At 40.1% G+C, this 19,571-nt stretch overlaps 1 long non-coding RNA gene across 1 annotated transcript in view; it reads left to right on the top strand.

Moving 5' to 3' along the window:
- LOC140850509 (uncharacterized) overlaps positions 1–16,686 on the top strand; it is a 413,927-nt gene extending 397,241 nt beyond the window's left edge. Inside the window, exon 3 of the long non-coding RNA XR_012133432.1 lies at positions 16,496–16,686. This is a non-coding gene — a long non-coding RNA (uncharacterized lncRNA). The remainder of the gene's footprint in view (positions 1–16,495) is intronic.
- The last annotated feature ends 2,885 nt before the right edge of the window (positions 16,687–19,571 follow it).

Genomic DNA, 19,571 nt, shown 5'->3' with positions numbered 1-19,571 from the left:
ATTTTTGCCTATGTTTTTTTCTAAGAGTTTTATGGTTTCATGACTTACATTCAGGTCTTTGATCCATTTTGAATTTACTTTTGTGTATGGGGTTAGACAGTGATCCAGTTTCATTCTCTTACATATAGCTGTCCAGTTCTGCCAGCACCATCTGTAGAAGAGACTGTCATTTCCCCATTGTATGTCCATGGCCCCTTTATAGAATATTAATTGACCATATATGTTTGGGTTAATGTCTGTAGTCTCTATTCTGTTCCACTGGTCTGTGGCTCTGTTCTTGTGCCAGTACCAAATTGTCTTGATTACTGTGGCTTTGTAGTAGAGCTTGAAGTTGGGGAGTGAGATCCCCACCACTTTCTTCTTCTTTCTCAGGATTGCTTTGGCTATTTGGGGTCGTTGGTGTTTCCATATGAATTTTTGAATTATTTGTTCCAGTTCATTGAAGAATGCTGTTGGTAATTTGAGAGGGATTGCATCAAATCTGTATATTGCTTTGGGCAGGATGGCCATTTTGATGATATTAATTCTTCCTAGCCAAGAACATGGGATGAGTTTCCATTTGTTAGTGACCTCTTTAACTTCTCTTAAGAGTGTCTTATAGTTTTCAGGATATAGGTCTTTCACTTCTTTGGTAAGGTTTATTCCTAGGTATTTTATTCTTTTTGATGCAATTGTGAATGGAATTGTCTTCCTGATTTCTCTTTCTATTGGCTCATTGTTAGTGTATAGGAAAGCTGCAGATTTCTGTGTGTTAATTTTGTATCCTGCAACTTTGCTGTATTCTGATATGAGTTCTGGTAGTTTTGGAGTGGAGTCTTTAGTGTTTTTTATGTATAATATCATGTCATCTGCAAATAGTGACAGTTTAACTTCTTCTTTACCAATCTGGATTCCTTGTATTTCTTTGTTTTGTCTAATTGTCATGACTAGGACCTCCAGTACTATGTTATATAACAGTGGGGAGGGTGGGCATCCCTGTCTTGTTTCCGATCTCAGAGGAAAAGCTTTCAGCTTCTCACTGTTAAGTATAATGTTGGCTGTGGGTTTATCATATATGGCCTTTATTATGTTGAGGTACTTGCCCTCTATACCCATTTTGCTGAGAGTTTTTATCATGAATGGATGTTGAATTTTATCAAATGCTTTTTCAGCATCTATGGAGATGATCATGTGGTTTTTGTCTTTCTTTTTGTTGATGTGGTGGATGATGTTGATGGATTTTCGAATGTTGTGCCATCCTTGCATCCCTGGGATGAATCCCACTTGGTTGTGGTGTATGATCCTTTTGATATATTTTTTAATTCGGTTTGCTTATATTTTATTGAGTATTTTTGCATCTACATTCATCAGGGATATTGGTCTGTAATTTTCTTTTTTGGTGGGGTCTTTGCCTGGTATTGGTATTAGGGTGATGTTGGCTTCATAGAATGAGTTGGGGAGTATTCCCTCCTCTTCTATTTTTTGGAAAACTTTAAGAAGAATGGATATTATATCTTCTCTGTATGTCTGATAAAATTCCAAGGTAAATCCATCTGGCCCAGGGGTTTTGTTTTTGGGTAGTTTTTTGATGACCGCTTCAATTTCTTTGCTAGTAATTGGTTTGTTTTGATTTTGTGTTTCTTCCTTGGTCAGTCTTGGAAGGTTGTATTTTTCTAGGAAGTTGTCCATTTCTTCTAGGTTTTCCAGCTTCTTAGCATATAGGTTTTCATAGTGGTCTCTAATAATTCTTTGTATTTGTGTTGGGTCCGTCGTGATGTTTCCTTTCTCATTTCTGATTCTGTTGATGTGTGTTGATTCTCTTTTTCTCTTAGAAGTCTGGCTAGAGGCTTATCTATTTTGTTTATTTTCTCAAAGAACCAGCTCTTGGTTTCATTGATTTTTTCCATTGTTTTATTCTTCTCAATTTTGTTCATTTCTTCTCTGATCTTTATTATGTCCCTCCTTCTGCTGACTTTAGGCCTCATTTGTTCTTCTTTTTCCAATTTTGATAACTGTGACATTAGACTATTCATTTGGGTTTGTTCTTCCTTCTTTAAATATGCCTGGATTGCTATATACTTTCCTCTTAAGACTGTTTTTGCTGCGTCCCACAGAAGTTGAGGCTTTGTGTTGTTGTTGTCATTTATTTCCATATATTGCTGGATCTCCATTTTAATTTGGTCGTTGCTCCATTGACTATTTAGAAGCATGTTGTTAAGCCTCCATGTGTTTGTGAGCCTTTTTGCTTTCTTCGTACAATTTATTTCTAGTTTTATACCTTTGTGGTCTGCAAAGTTGGTTGGTAGGATTTCAATCTTTTTGAATTTACTGAGCCTCTTTTTGTGGCCTAGTATGTGGTCTATTCTGGAGAATGTTCCATGTGCACTTGAGAAGAATGTGTATCCTGCTGCTTTTGGGTGTAGAGTTCTGTAGATGTCTATTAGGTCCATCTGTTCTAGTGTGTTGTTCAGTGCCTCTGTGTCCTTACTTATTTTCTGTCTGGTGGATCTATCCTTTGGAGTGAATGGTGTGTTGAAGTCTCCTAAAGTGAATGCATTGCATTCTATTTCCTCCTTTAGTTCTGTTAGTATTTGTTTCACATATGCTGGTGCTCCTGTGTTGGGTGCATATATATTTATAATGGTTATATCCTCTTGTTGGACTGAGCCCTTTATCATTATGTAATGTCCTTCTTTATCTCTTGTTACTTTCTTTGTTTTGAAGTCTATTTTGTCTGATACTAGTACTGCAACACCTGCTTTTTTTCTCCCTATTGTTTGTATGAAATATCTTTTCCCATCCCTTGACTTTTAGTCTGTGCATGTCTTTGGGTTTGAGGTGAGTCTCTTGTAAGCAGCATATAGACGGGTCTTGTTTTTTTATCCATTCAGTGACTCTGTGTCTTTTGATTGGTGCTTTCAGTCCATTTACATTTAGGGTGATTATTGATAGGTATGTACTTATTGCCATTTCAGGCTTTAGATTTGTGGTTACCAAAGGTTCCAGGTTACTTTCCTTACTATCTAAGAGTCTAACTTAACTCACTTAGTATGCTGTTACAAACACAATCTAAAGGTTCTTTTCTATTTCTCCTTCTTTTTCTTCCTCCTTCATTCTTTATATATTATATACTTTTTCTCTATCCCTTGATTGGCTTTGGGGATAGTCAATTTAATTTTGCATTTGCCTCGCAATCAGCTGCTCCACCCTCCCTACCATGATTTTACTACCTCTGGTGACAGCTATCCAACCCTAGGAACACCTCCATCTATAGCAGTCCCTCCAAAATAGACTGCAGAGATGGTTTGTGGGAGGTAAACTCTCTCAGCTTTTGCTTATCTGGAAATTGTTTAATCCCTCCTTCAAATTTAAATGATAATCTCACCAGATAAAGTAATCTTGGTTCCAGGCCCTTCTGCTTCATGGCATTAAATACATCATGCCACTCCCTTCTGACCTGTAAGGTTTCTGCTGAGAAGTCTGTTGTTAGTCTGATGGGCTTTCCTTTGTATGTGATCTTATTTCTGCCTCTGGCTGCTTTTAACAGTCTGTCCTTATCCTTGATCTTTCTCATTTTAATTACTATGTGTCTTGGTGTTGTCTTCCTTGGGTCCCTTTTTAGGGGGAATGTGGATCTCCATGGCCTGAGCGACTATCTCCTTCCCCAGGTTGGGGAAGTTTTCAGCAACTACCTCCTCAAAGACACTTTCTATCCCTTTCTCTCTCTTCTTCTTCTTCTGGTATCCCTATAATGTGAATATTGTTCCACTTGGATTGGTCACACAGTTCTCTCAATATTCTTTCATTCTTAGAGATCCTTTTTTATCTCTGTGCCTCAGCTTCTTTATATTCCTCTTCTATAGTTTCTATTTCATTTATTGTCTCCTCCACCGTATCCAACCTGCTTTTACTACCCTCCATCGTGCTCTTTAATGATTGGATCCCTGACCTGAATTCATTCCTGAGTTCTTGGATGTCTTTCTGTACCTCCATTAGGATGTTGATGATTTTTATTTTAAACTCCCTTTCAGGAAGAGTCACAAGGTCCATATCATTTAAATCTTTCTCGGGAGTTGTATTAACAATTTTACTCTGGACAAGGTTCCTTTGGCGGTTCATGTTGTATATGGCGCCCTTTAGTGTCCAGAAGCTCTATTCTGGAGCTGCTGAGCCCCTGAAGCAATGTCGGGGGTTGCAGGGGAGCGGTACTTGGGGGAGGAAAGAGCTGTTCCCCACCTCCTGGCTGCTGTGCCTGTCTTCACTGCCTGAGCCAGTGGGCCGGGCACACAGGTATAAGTTTTTGTCCCAGAGCAGCCAGATATGGATCCTTGCTTTCCACAAGCATCCGGAATCCCAGTGTCCCCAGGAACTCTGCCTGTATTAACTTTCCAACCCGGTAGTCATGTGAGTCTCTTGAAAGCACCATGAATTGTAGGTTTGTGCTCCCAGAGCAGATCTCTGGAGCCAGGTATTCAGCAGTCCCAGGCCTTCCCCTCCCTCCCTGCTCCGTTTGTCTTCCTCCCGCTGGTGAGCTGGGATGGGGAGGGTCTCAGTTCCTGCCGGGTCACAGCTCTGGTATGTTACCCCGTTCGCTGAGGTCTGCTCTTTTCCCCAGGTGTGTGCAGTCTGACGCGTCCTTTCCTGTTGCTCTCTCAGGATCAGTTGCACCAATTAAATTTTCTAATTGTATCCAGTTTTAGGAGGAAGCCTCTGTCTCTCCTCTCATGCCGCCATCTTTAATCTCAAAAGGATCTATGCAGTTGAATTTTAAATCAGATGGGAATAATGGAGCTATAAACAAAATAAATAATTCTATACTCTCCTTTGTACTTATTTATATATTACCTTTGCCAATCTCTTTATTTCCTTATGTTGATTTGAGTTACTATCTAGTCTTCCACCATTTTTGCCTGCAGAACTGCCTTTAGTATTTCTTATGAGGCAGATCTGCTAGTGGCTAACTCAGTTTTCATTTTTTTGAGAATGTTTTAACTTCTCCTTCATTTTTTAGGCTAGTTTTTCTGGACATGGAATTCCAGGTTGACCTTTTCTTCTTTCTATACTTTAAATATGTTATTACATTGCCTTTTGGTCTTGATGATTTTAGGTGACAGGTAAGAGGTCAACCTTACTGAGGATCCCTTTTACCTAAGTTGCTTCTCTCTTGCTGCCTCAAAGATCCTCTGTCTTTGGGTTTCTCTAGGTTGATTATAATCTATCTATGTATGGATCTCTGAATTTATCATACCTAGAATTTATAGAGTTTCTCGATTGTGATTACTGTGTTTCATCAATTTGGTAAATTTTCACACATAACTTTATTATAAATATTCATTCTGCAACTTTCTCTTTCTCCTCTCCTCTGGGTGCTTGATTCTCCCATATTTCCTTATGCTTAATGGTATCCTACCTGTCTCTTAAGATCTATTCACTTTAATTTACTGATTTATTTATTTATATTCATCTTTCTTTTTCTGCTCCTTTCTTGTGTCCATTTGAATCTGTTATTGAGTCCTTCAAGTAAATTTTTCATTTCAGTTACTGCAATTTTCAATTCCAGAATTTCTATTTGATTCCCTTTTGTAGTTTATATTTGTTGATTATCCATATTTAGTGAAATATTATTCTGATTCCTTTATTTCCTTAGATGTGGTTTCCTTTAGTTCTTTGAACATATTTAAAAATGGCTGATTTAAACTCTTTCATAAGTCCAGCATCTGTTCTTCCTCAGGAACTGTTTCAATTGGTTGTTTTATTCTGTCTACAGGCCATTCTTTTTGTGTTTTGTACTTTTGTTGTTGTTGAAAAGTGTAATTTCAAATAATTTTGATGTGGTAACTCTGAAAATAGGATTTTCCTCCTTCCCCACAGTCTTTTATCTAAGCTGCTTCTTGTCACTGCTACTTGTTGTTGTTGTTGACATTCGTTTAAAGGCTTCTGAACTAATCCTGCATTGTCTGTACTTATGGTTGTGTGTGGCCCCTCAGGTCTCTATTTGCTAATATTATTGATCCCCTGATGATGGACAGAGATTTCCTTAAAGCCTGGAACTGATATCTCTCTGGGTCTTCCTCCATAGGACCTTTGTGTTTGTTGGGTGTATTTTCAACTTTGTGTATATTTCCAACTCCTAGACAGGCAGTTTACAGCTCTGCCTTAGCATTCACATTCTATTTTTACACAGCTTCAAGATTATCTGGAGGTGAGAATTTAGGGAATTTTCAGGTCCTTCTTGAGCTTATGCACAGCCCTACATGTGTCCATGGCACTGTACATTTCCACGATTTTGTTGGAGATTTTCAAAGCCCTTATGGACATCTCACACTTTAGCTTTTCCTTTTAAGGTTTTTGTTCAGTCTATTGTTCACCTCAGGTATTATCCATTATTTCATTCAGCTATATCTTTAAAACAACTGCCAGTAAATATTTCAACAAACACCACTGTCCCTCAGGAAAATGTTTTTAGCATTGGATAAGCAATAAAATAAATCCTTTAAAGTCAGGTCTTCCAGGAAATCACTAAACAGATTTAAAAAAATGAAAATTCTTGGTAAATGAAGTTCCTCCTGCTCCTACAGTATCAGCATGAAAGGCTTTTATGTTCAAGGCTACCACTAAACCGGAAATGAGTGACAGGAATCATGTAACTTAAAATGCTACTAAGTGTACCAAAATCTAGCTGTATTTTTCTTGTATAAACACTCCTTGGGTTACTTCACCCAAAAGCTATAAGCCTTTGGTTGACTTCCAGAGCTCTGAAAAAGTTGGTTTTGAAAATGTATTTAATCTTTTTCATTGCTTTTATAGAGGGGAAATTTTTTGGAGGTCCTTAATCTTCCATTTTCAAACACTGTTTTAGTTTTGTATATTTAAGTGTTTATAAATTTTGCTACAATTAATATGTACATGCATATATGACATTGTTCTCATTATTTCCTATGACAGATTCTTAAAACCAGAATAACTACAAAATCAGTGGTCACACCTTAAGAAAGATTGCCATGAAAAAACAGATTTTGTGTGTGTGTGTAAAACTGGCCCCAGTTACTGGCACAGAGCTCCTAAAACCTTTGGGAATTCCTAAGTGATAAGAGTATTAGGAGACTATTTTGTTCTAATATTTGGTGTTTGACCCTGGTTTCTCACACAGAAATCTTGAATCCCTTGAAATTTCCTGGGTAATAGGTCTTTTTTGAATGAGGCGACTCTTGCTAGGCTTCTGGACAGCTTCAGAAAAGAGGCTATTTATCGGAAAAACCAAGACATGAGTAGAAGCTTTAAACTTTCAGCCTTACCTCCCCAAACTCTGGAAGGGGAGAAAGACTAGAGATTGAGTTAGTGATTGATTAAGCTTATGTGATGAAGCTCCATAAAAATTCCAAGAATTCAGGGTTCGGGGAGCTTCTGGGTTGTGGAAGACATGGAAGCGCTGGAATGTCAGCAAGCCCACAGGGACCGCAGAAGCTCTGTACCCCTTTCCCATACCTTTCCCCATGTATCTCTTCAGCCAGCTCTGCATCTGTATTGTATTTTTTATAATAAGCTAGTTAGTGTTCCCTTGAGTTTATGAGCCATTTAGCAAATTATTGAAAACAAAGAGAGGGTCATGGAAACACCAATTTATAGCTTGTCAGTCAGAAGTATCAGAGCTAATCTGAGACTTGTAATTGGCTCTTGAAAAGGGGACAATTTTGTGGACCTAAACCCTGAACTAACAGACTCTGACTCTAAGGTAGGTAGTATTAGAACTGAATTGAATTGTAGGACACCCACCTGGTGTCAGAGACTTGGTTAACATAATAAACCCACGCATCTGATGTCCGAGGTATTGTATCTGTAGAGGAACGCAGTGAGCTTTTCGTAGACTTCTGCCTTAAATTGAGAAGTAGGTTTGAAAAATTAGAAAGTAAAATTAATCCTACAGTGAATGTCTTCTAATTCTTCTTCATTTTCCTCAGACATAAAATAATTCTGGCTTGGGACTTTGAACATCCAGCATCTTTATCCAAAATGAGCTCATTATCACTTCTTGGAGGAACTTGGGGGAAATTGGGTGCATCAGACATATAAGGACTGTAATCCAGTGCTCATCACACCCCAGTAGATTGTGACTTATTATTAATTACCTTAAGCCTTCATTTTCCACCAGAATATAGAAAAATTCCCTTGCTCTAATGAAGCATTAATTTTTAGGCAAATGAAATGCAAACTATATCTTTCCCTTGGCTTGAGTTAAGCAGGATCTTAGATAGCACAGAGCTACCACAGATGAACTTTGAAAGGTTAAGGGAGTTAGAATAGCTGCAATTTTTTATTAAAAATGCTCTACTGGCCGCTGTATGAATGCACAAGTAGCCAGAGTGTCCGAGAAGCCCTTTCCTCCAGCTCTGGGCAGAGTACTAACAGGTAAGACAAGCAGAGATCATTCAGCTAATTGTTAGAAGCTGAGAGAAGCTAATCAGACCAAATGATCCTTTATAGTCTAACCAGGGAATGAATAACTGGGGAGTCTGTGTTCAATGATAATCATCTTGTAGCCCTTACCTGTGGGTAATGGTAATGTTTAAGAAACTGAATGTCTTCTGACAACAGAAAAAAATGTCTAAACTAGTAATGAACAAACACCATGTAATTTCAACAAGCAATCAGATTTAAACCTTTAGACTAAGAATCACATTATCCAGGTTTCATTTTTAATATGCATATTTGTTTGGTGGGGGTGTGTAGAGAAAATGAAAGTTCCTCTGGCTGGAATTCTCACCTGACCCTGGTCTGCTAGCCCACTGAGCACCTGCAATGCTGGCAGGCGCAGGCTGAAACATGTGTGGGCAGTAGGCTATTATTGACTCTATATAAAGAGCTCTGCCCAGTACTCTGGGCTGCACGCCTGCAGGAGAGCAGAGGTTGGAGTGGTGGCAGCGCCGAGGACAGAGACTGAGCCGAGACCAGCTTGTGGCACGCAGACTGCCCCAGAAGCGGGCAGGATTCTAGCGCTTGACCTGCCGCCATGAGAGTAAAGCTTGGTATAAATCTTTTTACCTACCGTGTTCCTTTGTTGGGATTCAGTTTCAGCAAACCCAGAGTGAATTTGTTAGAAATCGAAACCTCTGGCAAGACAGGGCACGTAAGAAGTTCCTAGTATTTCGATATGAATGAAATGGCCTGGCTACTTGAAGGCCAGGCTTGCTGGAATTAAGCTGGCCCGAACTTGTTTCTAGGTCCTTAATGTCATGTGAAGCTGGCTGACTTGGTCATCAAACTCCCTAGGTGGGTAGGTGAATATCCAGGAGCTCTGTAGTCAGGACTTCAAGACCCAGCATGTGCACCTTATATGCAGGCTCTATCCAGGTCTCTCACAGGTCCCTGAGCTCTGACACCTGCTTCCCTTCACACTCCCACAACGTCTGTTCACTCAGCTCTTAAGGTGATGCTTAGAGCTTTTTTTAGTAGTGCAGATACGATATTCTGTCTGGCTCTCCCTGTAATGGGCTCTGGTACAAGTGAGGCTGCAAAGCCCAGTGAGAGCTGGGTGGGGTCAGGAAGTCGTCTTCCTGCTTTGCCCGCCTTCCTGCCTCCAGAAGGCGGCACAGTGTTTGGGGAGACAGGGACGGATTAGGAACTCAAACAACAGAACGCCCCTTGGAGCAGAACGAAGCCTTGTGGTCAGGCAGAAACATGATGGGCTCAGAACTTTCTAAGTGTCTGGGTTACCTGGGGCAATATTCCCTCTCTGAACTGGAGTTTTCTTATATGTAAAATTATGTGTGGAGACAAAGGTATGACAATATTTCCTTAACCAGCAGTCTGACCGCTGATCAACACTGAATTGTCCCACGTTTGTGTTTTTAGAGATGTTCACTCAATACTCTAGATTTCCCTGCTTGAGCTCATCACAGTGAACGGGGATCATGTATGTCAGGTGTCCCGCTACGCATTCTATGTGTGTCTGATCCTCTGGAACTGAGTCATCAGCGTGTGAGAACTATGGGGTGAGGGAGTGGGTGAGTGAAGGCATTGCATATGTGCCCCTAAATTTCTGTGGGGCTCAGAAGCAGCGGATCCTGTGCCTTGTTTAAACATGACATGTGAGTAAGAGAGTGGGGGGAGCTTCATCAATTTTAACAGTTTTCTTAAATATTGTGCACTCACAAGGAGCACAGTATTTTTTTTCCCCAGACAATTACATGATGAAAACTGTGCTCAGTGCCTAATTTGCTCCTGTAGGGGAGGGAGCCCTGAACTCCCCATGTCTCCGGAGGATGTGAGAGGCACGTCAAGATTAGGCAGGGAGTCAAGCTAAAATCAGGATTATTTTATAAATGGCCATGATCAAGGCACAGCTAGAATGAGAAAATCCCAAGGCGAGGGATGGAATTGGGAAAGGGAAGGCCGTTGGGCACATTCCAGGAGACAAGTCTGGTGTCTGTCTCTGCTGATTACGTTGTCCAGTCATATTGATGGGCATCAGCAGAGCAGGCGCAGTGACGGTAAACGACTGCTTGATCCCCTGCCTGTTGGCCCTGTTTCTGCCCTAGTCCTTCCAACTTTCTCCTCCACCCTGAGGACTCTTTCTAGTTATCCGTGTCGTCTTCTCCAGGTTTCCTACGTTGACCTTCATCTACATTTAGTTTATACAAATCTATTTCAAAAACCCACAGCAAGCATCCCTTATAACAAGATTTCTCAACTCTGACTGGTCATGGCCCTGCCACCAGAGCTTTTAAAAAATACTCATCACTAAACCATAGTCCAGACCCTGATCGTGGTCTCTTAACAATAGAGAATCAGCATTTTTTTTAAAGTCTACCAGGTGTTTCTAATTTGCAACCTGAATCGAGAACTGCCTGAGAGATCAGCTTTTTTTTTGTAGAAAGGTTAGTTTCACCTGACCATTGCTTGGATTTGATCTTTGTTGGCTTCTGCAAATTCTATGCCCCATTTGTGCTTTCATTTCCCATAAACTCCCACATTTTTTCTATTCTGGTCCCCTTCTGTCATAACAAAGAACAAGGCTTTGAGAGATTGAGATTAAGAGAAATTTTTGATAGGTACACGTGTCCATTCAGTATCCAATTCTTTTTGTCAACTGAACCCATGCGTATGGCAAGTCCTAGCACCCAGGGACGTGAGTGCCACATCCCGGCCAATGTGTAAGAGGGTTCTGGCTCTCCTATACAGTGTCAGCTTGCTTTGTTTTGATTTTGCTTATAATTATCTTTGAACTCTCAGTTGCTCTATTAACTTTCTATTCTGTAAAACGTGATCACCAATATAATGACTTAAAACAACACAAATTGACTCTTATAGCTCTGGAGGTCAGGCACTCACTATGGTCACAACCGGGCTGCATGCCTTTCTGGAGGCCCCAGGAAAGGATCCGTTTCCTTGGTTACTTAAGGTGACAGAATTCCATTTCTTGTGGTTTTAAAGCTGAGGCCTCTGTATCCCTGCTGGCCTCAAGCTGACCACCCTTCCAAGTTCTGGAAATCACCCCCCACCTCCCTTGGCTTGGGGCCCCTTCCTCAAACCCATCCACCTATGGTTGAGTCCTTGTCACATTATATCACTCTGACCGCAGCCAGAAAAGGTTCTCAGCTTTTAAGGACTCATGAGATGAAACTGGACCACTGTGGGTGTTCTGGGATAATCTCCCCATCTTAAGGCCTGCAGCTTTAATCACATCTTTGGTCATGTAGGGTAGCATATCCACAAATTCTGGACGCTAGAGCCCAGGCATCTCTACAAGGGTATGCTTACGCCTACCAACTTTGGCTTCTGTTTCAGTCTTTCACTTGTCAGAAGCTGTAGACCACATGCATTAAACACCCAGCAGAGGCCAGGCTTCTAGGTCCTTCGGAAGTGCTTGCGATGTGCATGGGGGAATGTGGAGGGAGAATGCTCTCTGTGATCCTTGGACCTATGCTTCTGCAGCAGATTTTGCTTGGCTTATCCCTCCTGCTATCACTGGTCAAGAATTTCTGTTGTTCTTCCAGATCTTGGGAACACAGCCTCCATACCCAGGCCTTTATCTAAGACTGGCATACCCACCACCCTGCCTTGGCAGGAAGGTTGTGTTCCTGACCAGCCCTCCCAGCCCAGGTTGCTGAGGTCCGGGCCCCGTGATGGGGATGGGATGGGCCTCAGGGGTTGGCAGGGTGATGCATGTGATCTGCTCACTGCTCCCTTCAGCTTCTCTCTCAAGTATGAAGTTGGCATATCATAGCTCAGGGGCACAGAATTCAGAAATTCATTGATAAAGTTCACATTTTCTTCTTGATCCACTGTTAATGTTGACGCTATGCAGAAAATTTAGTACCTTCGTGGATTCAGTAACTGAGAGAATGGAGGGATATAGCCTTACTGTGGCAGCTTGTCCAATGTAGCAATTACCCATGGTGGGCAGAGGGTTTTCAAGGACTGTGGGAAACAAAGGACATGAAGAAGCAGGGCTCTCTGAGGATATCTTTAGAAGATGTAAACGGAAAGGACACAACCTTCCCTTGGGTCCTTTCTGTCTCTTTGCAATCCTTTCCCCAATAGACAATGGCTTTCCCCACCAGACAGTCATCGTTCATTTAACAAATATTTACTGAGCATGTGCTGAAGGCCCAGCACTGAGGATACACCAGCGCACCAACAACGATCCCGGCTCCTGTGCATTCTTCTTCCCATAGGCTGCCATGTATTGGGGTCCTTATCTGTGCTAGTCCATCAGACCCAGCCCTGCCTCACTTAGCTAATGTGTGGCTGTGAGACCCAAGGTCACAGGCAATCAGAATACATGGCAATACATGATACTGTTTCATGATAAGTCTGTGAGGGTCTGAGCTAGTGCAGGTGAGGCCACACCTCACCCAGCCCAGGATAATCACAGCGTGTTGTGTACAGTGACACTTGAGCCGAATCTCAAAGGACCAATGCTCTAAACAGAGAAGAGGGGGCACTTTTCAGAAGGAAGGGATGTGTGCACCAGAGGGCAGAGGTGAATTCAGGAATGACTCATGCCTAAAATGAGTTTTCTGTGTGGGGGGCTAGTGTTGATAAGCAGGGCTTAACAGACCGCTGCGGGGGGACCAGTACTATCACTGCTCCATCCCGTTGCCCCTGGGTGGCGTAGAGGCTCAGTTTGCCCCTGGAACAACCGGGGCCCAGGGGTCTGAGAGCTGTCCTGTCAGCCATTAGGGATCTGGGCAGTGATAGCCTCTGCTGTCTCTGGCCAGAGGGTGGGTGATGGAGACCAGTCAGGTGGTGAGAGGGGATGACATTTCCAGCTGGTCTTATTACAAGCCACTCTTTTGTGTCTGGTGCCCTTTCAAGAACCCAAAACCTCCTTAAGGTTCTGCCACGCTGAAGGTACTGCAGTGAATCCCCATTGCTTAGGAGGACAATCTGGTATCATACAGATGGAAAAGGCCGGTCCCTGCCTTCCACGCGTGCAGGCTTGTGATTTCATCAGGGACACTCTCACTTCATCTTTTACAAAATTAATGCCTAGTGGATAGTTTAGAGGACAAATTTCCCTGTTATGTAATTCACTATATTAAAAATGGCTACTCATTTTTATGGAGTTAAGGTTCTCCACTGTGACCTAAAAACATTCTGCTTGTTTCTTCCTCTCCCTTTTGTGTTAATTTGAGATAGCTGTGGACTCCCAGGATGCTTAAGAGGGTGTTTATTTATTTATCCCAGGAAGGTCTTAAAAGACAGGTGGGGATTAAATAATATCCTGAGGTGGTCCCACTGATGAATGTCTCAGATGAAGCACTCTTGAGGCCTTTCAAAGCATCTTTTTGTCTAAACCATTCATCCAACCCAGAGAGTTGGGCTAAGCCATGACAGCTCTTTACCAGCTCTGGCTGGCACTGATAAGGCTGGGTGCTTGGAGGCTAGAATTCTAACAAGGTAAAATGCTATGTTAAGCAATCTGGTATTTGTACGTATAAAGTAATGATATATTCAAGCCCAAGGTGAACCCCTGTTGCAGTTTTATTTTTAGCTGTTTTTTTAAAGACCGGGCTATCAGTGCTATTTAAACATGTACAAGTTAATTTATAGTCAGAGAATGATAAAAGTCAATCTTCTTTCCTAAAATATTTTTCCATTTTTATTGAGATATAATATTGAGGAAATATAAGGTACAGGTGTATGTTTTGACAGATGCATATACCCCGCATAACCCATTGCTTATCATAAAGTTGAATCCCAGGAGAAGAATATTCCCATTATGCAGGTTGTTCTATTATGGTGCCCCTTACCATTCAGTTCCATCTGCCTCCTAATAGGCAACCACTATTCTGATTTCTACCACCAAAGGTGTTTTTGCCTTTTTTTGAGTTTCATGTGCTTGGATACATATGGAATGTGAGTTATTGTCTCTGTCTTCCTTCATTCACCAAGATGTTGTTTTGAAAACAAAATTGGTATTTTTTATTGAAGAATAGTTGACATAAAATACAGGTTTCAGGTGTATATCATAATGATTTGACAATTATATACATTCTGAAATGCTCACCATAAGTGTAATTACCATCTGTCATCATAAAAAGATATTACAACATTACTGACTATATTTCCTAAGCTGTACTTTGCATCCCATAACTTATTTATTTCATAATCGGTAGTCTGTACCTCTTTATTCCCTACAGGTTTTCCTCCCACCTCTTCACTCTCCGTGTGGCGACCAGCAGCTTGTTCTCTGTATTTAGGAGTCTATTGGGATTTGTTTGTTCATTTGTTTTGTTTCTTATATTCCACATATAAGTGAAATAATTTGGTATTATCTTAATCTGACTTATTTCACTTAGCATAATGCCCTTTAGATTCATCCATGTTACCATAAATAGCGAGATTTCATTCTTTTCTTATGACCGAATAATATTCCATTGTGTATGTGTACCACATTTTCTTTATCCATTCATTTATCAATGAATACCTAGGCTGCCTCCATATCTTGGAGATTGTAAATAGCACTGCATGAACTTGGGGTCCATATCTTTTGGAATAAGTGGTTTATCTGCTTTGGGGAAATAGCCAGAAGTGGAATTATTAGGTCATATAGTATTTCTATTTTTAATTTTTTAGGAACTTCCTTAGTGTTTCCCATAGTGACTATATCAGTTTCTATTCCCACTAACAGTGCACAAGGGTTTCCTTTTCCCCACATCCTTAATAACATGTTATTTATTTTCATATTAGCCATTCTAACTGGTGTGATATCTCACTGTGGCTGTGATTTGCATTTCCCTGATGATTAGTGATGTTGAGCGTCTTCTCATGTGCCTGATGGCCATCTGTATGTCTTCCTTAGAAAAAAAGTCTATTCCGGTTGTCTGCCCATTTTTAAATCAGATTATGTGGGGTTTTTTGGGTGTTGAGGTGTCCTTATTGAATATATCATTTGAAAAAATATTCTCCCATTCAGTAGAATACATTTTCATTTTGTTGATTGTTTCCTTCACTGTGCAGAGGCTATTTAGTTTGATATAGTCATACTTTGTTTATTTCTACTTATGTTTCCATTGTCTGGGGAGACACATCCAGAAAAATATTGCTGAAGTTAATATCCAAGTTTACTGTCTATGTATTCTTTAAGGAGCTGTATGGTTTCAGTTGTTACATTTGGGTCTTTAATCCATTTCAAGTTTGTTTTTGTGTTTGGTGTAGGTAAGTGGTCCAGTTGTGTTCTTTTGCATGTAGCTATCCAGTTTTTGCAACACCAGTTATTGAAGATATGTCTTATCCTCATTGTATATTCTTGCCTCCTGTGTCAGAGATTAACTGGCCATACAATCATGGGTTTATTTCTGAATTCTTTATTCTGTTCCATTGATCTGTGTCTACTTTTATGCCAGTACCATTACCATACTGTTTTGATTACTACAGCCTTGTAGTATAGTTTGAAATACATCCTTAATAGCTCTTCAGTAGCTGATGTCACAAAATTACATCTTTATATATAATGTTTCCCTAAACTTAAACTAATAATTTTCAAATGCGTTAGTCTCTTAAATCATGTCGAAAACAAAATGTGGAGTTACAAAGCAAAGTTATAATAATTCTAACTTCAAGAGTAATTTTGAAAAAAAATTAGTTTCTTAAATCATGTAGGAAAGAGTTCTGTTCCATCTGTTTTATAGTAATAACTATAATTGCTGCCTCTATTTGTCCAATTTTGTAGTCATTTAGGGTGGAGTATAACTTTATTTATATTTTGTCATGCCTCAATTGCCTCTTGATCTTAAAAAGGAGGACACTTTGGAAAGCCACGGGCCCTTTGAGTTGAGTAGAGATTGTACAGTCAATGAATAAGTTATTTTGTGACAACCACCTGTGGACTGAGAGTCAAGGAAGGGACAGATAGGCATCTCATTTCATACCAAGTCCATGGGAAATTGAGCAGGAAATGGGGCAAAACATTGACCTCTCTTTGACTTACATCATCATTCTTGAAAAGTGGCCAAGCTCCTAAAGGACAAGTAGAAAATCTATTCCTTATGTTTGTTTTCCTTCAACCCAGCTCAGGATTGGATACCCAGCCGGTCCCCAGGAAGGAGTTATGGATGCGCTTCCGGAGTTCCTCCACTGCACTTAAGGTAAAGGCAAACCTGCCCCATTCCTGTAATGACGTGTGGAGAGTGTGCTGAGAGTCCGTTCCTCTCTCAGTAAGCTTCACTGCAGACGGACTCAGTACGATAGCGAACACAGGTCAGACAGGTCTTTTCCTTAGTAGGTGAAGTGGCACTCCGACATTGTCAGGGAATTCTCCGAATGTGCTCCTTTGTCTTCCTTTGGCTCTAATATCCTTTAACTCCTCTCTTCCTTACTTTCTTCCCATATCCTTTCTCCCTTCTCCCCAAGCCAGTTCAAGTCATTGCTCTTAATACGATGTGTTTACTCTGTCCTGGATGGTGCTAAGCAATGGAAGAGATGAGAATAGACTATATAATATTTCATTGTATTTTTTCTGAAATAGAAACTTTGCTTATACATCATCTCATTGAACTTCTCACCAGTATGATGAATATTATCATTAATTTTAATTGAACAGACTCGGAGCCCTGAAAGTTTCCTAAAGGCAGTTCTTAAAACTGGTTGATGTCCAAGCCATGAATTAAAATCATGTCCTTTAGTTAAAAATTCAGTGGTCATTCATCTATATTCAGAAACCATTGTTATTGTCATTGTAACAATTTTGTTGTATTCACCAAATTTGGTATATTTATCATACATATCAAAGTTTATAAAATGCCTTCATATTTTCACAAATTTGTTTCTATTTAAATTTTACTGTGTTAACACCTTGTTCTATTATCATTCAGGTCACTTTAATGACATGTTTCAATACTCTTGTCATTAGTTTGGGGTATGTGTACACACACACATGCACACGCATACACATACAGATATCTTCCTAAATAACGAAGTTGCCCCACCTCTGTCTACTAAAAGAGGTAAGAGACAGTAACAACACAGTAATAGGGAGGAGTCTGAGCGGCATCAGCGGGCAGCCCGGTTTCTAAACACCACAGGAACTTACCAAGAGGAATCAGGGTGTTGTAAGACAGGGTTTATTGAACATCTGGTGTATGGACAGTGCAAAGGGAGTTCGAGATGCCCTGTGCAAGAAAGTAATGAAATACTCAAAGACCACTGGGCACGTATCAAAAGAACACAAGGAAAACACTGAAAAGACTCCTATGTGTACAATTCGAGACAATTTATTCATTAAAAAAATATATATATAAAAAGATGGTCACATGTTGATTGAGTAAAAAGGTTTAGTCCATAATAATATTAATAAATAAATAATTACACAAATTTGACATCATTGCAAGTATTTATTGCACTAGTTTTTTTGCTTTTAAAATTGGTAAAGAAAGAATAATCGGCATTTAGGTGATGATTTTTTTGAAAGAACTATAGTTCATTCTCGGTTGATGTGACAAAGTTCTCCTTTATAGAAAAATGCCAGCTAATGTATAGGAAATGATAAAAATTTCAAAGTCACTAGTTTTTAACATTAGGCTAGGATCGTCGACAGATGCTAAACTCATTAGGTGAGTAGAAGTATTCTGGAAAGGCGGTGATAAGAAGTACTGGCAATCTGTGCCTGATCTAGATGACAACTGCACTTGGCCGAATCTTCTGATGTAACTGTTTTGGAACTCTGTGATATGTTGATGTCTTACAACTTCCAGAGGAAGGCTTGAATGGCAAATATCAGTTAATTTAGGTCAATTTCACCCCTTGGTACAATAGCAGCTACCCATCCCCCACCCCCAACCCTGTGGCAGGTGCACATGTTCCTGTAATAGTCTGTCACAGCTTGCAGCAGCCAGGGTGGGCAGAAAAGGCACTGTCCTCCAAATATCAGGGATCCGTGCTCTGATCACTGATTGCCTCTTTTGAACACAGAGTTGCAGACAAAGAGGTAGGAAATCATTGCTGTTATACCTCCTCTAATTGTTGTAGGATCCACCTTTTCAGGCTAAAATGACTTTTAAGGGTGTAACTATCTGATGCCCCTTAATTTTAAATATACCCCTCTTAATTTTTCTCTTTTTCCCCTTTGAAAGTCACACATTAAAGACTAGGACATTCGAAAGTAACTGTATATATGGGGAAAGTTGGAAAGTGAGAGCACATGCTTGGAGAAAGCTACAGGCTCACAGAAGACCAGAGAAGACCTCAAGTCTACATCTTAGGCTGGGTCCTCAGCACAGAGACAGCTGCCATGACAAATAATAGAATATCCAACCCTGGGGAAGAGAGAGAATCTGATTTCCAGAGCTATCACATTCAATACAAACATCCATTGTTCAATGAAAATATCACCAGGCGTACAAAAAAACAGGGAAATATGATCAATTCAAAGGGAAAAAATTCAAACTATACCTAAAAAAAGACCTGATGGCAAATCTACAAGACAAAGACATTAAAACTATCTTAAAAAATACTCAACTAAAGGAACATGTAGAGAAAGTGAAGAAAATGATGTATGAATAAATCAGAAAGTTTATTAAGAAATAGAAAACCTAAAAGGAATTCTGGAGTTGAAAAATACAATAACTTAAGTGAAAAAAATCACTAGACAGATCCAAAGTCAGATTTAAGTAGGCAGGGGACAGAATCCTAGAAGAATCAATGAAGATGGAATAATGGAACTTATCTAGCCTGAGGAGATGAAAGAAAAAAGACTGAAAAAAATTTAAATAGTCTGAGACCTGTGGGACACCATCAGGTAGATCGACACAGTGTTGTGGGAGTCTCAGAAGAAGAGAGAAAATGGAATAGAGAATATTTGAAGAAATGATGCTGAAAACTTGCCAATTTGGTGAAAGAGAGGACTATAAACCCCCCCAAATCCCCAAATACTCCGAGTGAGTGAACTCAGAGAACCCACTGAAACAAATTATAATAAAACTTCAAAGAGCCAAAGACAAAGATCTTGAAAGAAGCATGAGAGAAGTGACTTATCACATAAAAGGGATTCTCAGTAAGAAAATGAGCAGATTTAGCATCAGAAATTTTGGAGGACAGAGGCAATGGGCCAGTATATTCCAAGTGCTAAAAGAAATTGCCAACCATGAATC

The sequence above is a fragment of the Manis javanica genome, chromosome 7 (assembly GCF_040802235.1).
Source record: "Manis javanica isolate MJ-LG chromosome 7, MJ_LKY, whole genome shotgun sequence".
NCBI classification, from domain to species: domain Eukaryota; kingdom Metazoa; phylum Chordata; class Mammalia; order Pholidota; family Manidae; genus Manis; species Manis javanica.
This window is presented reverse-complemented; position numbering and strand designations above follow the sequence as displayed.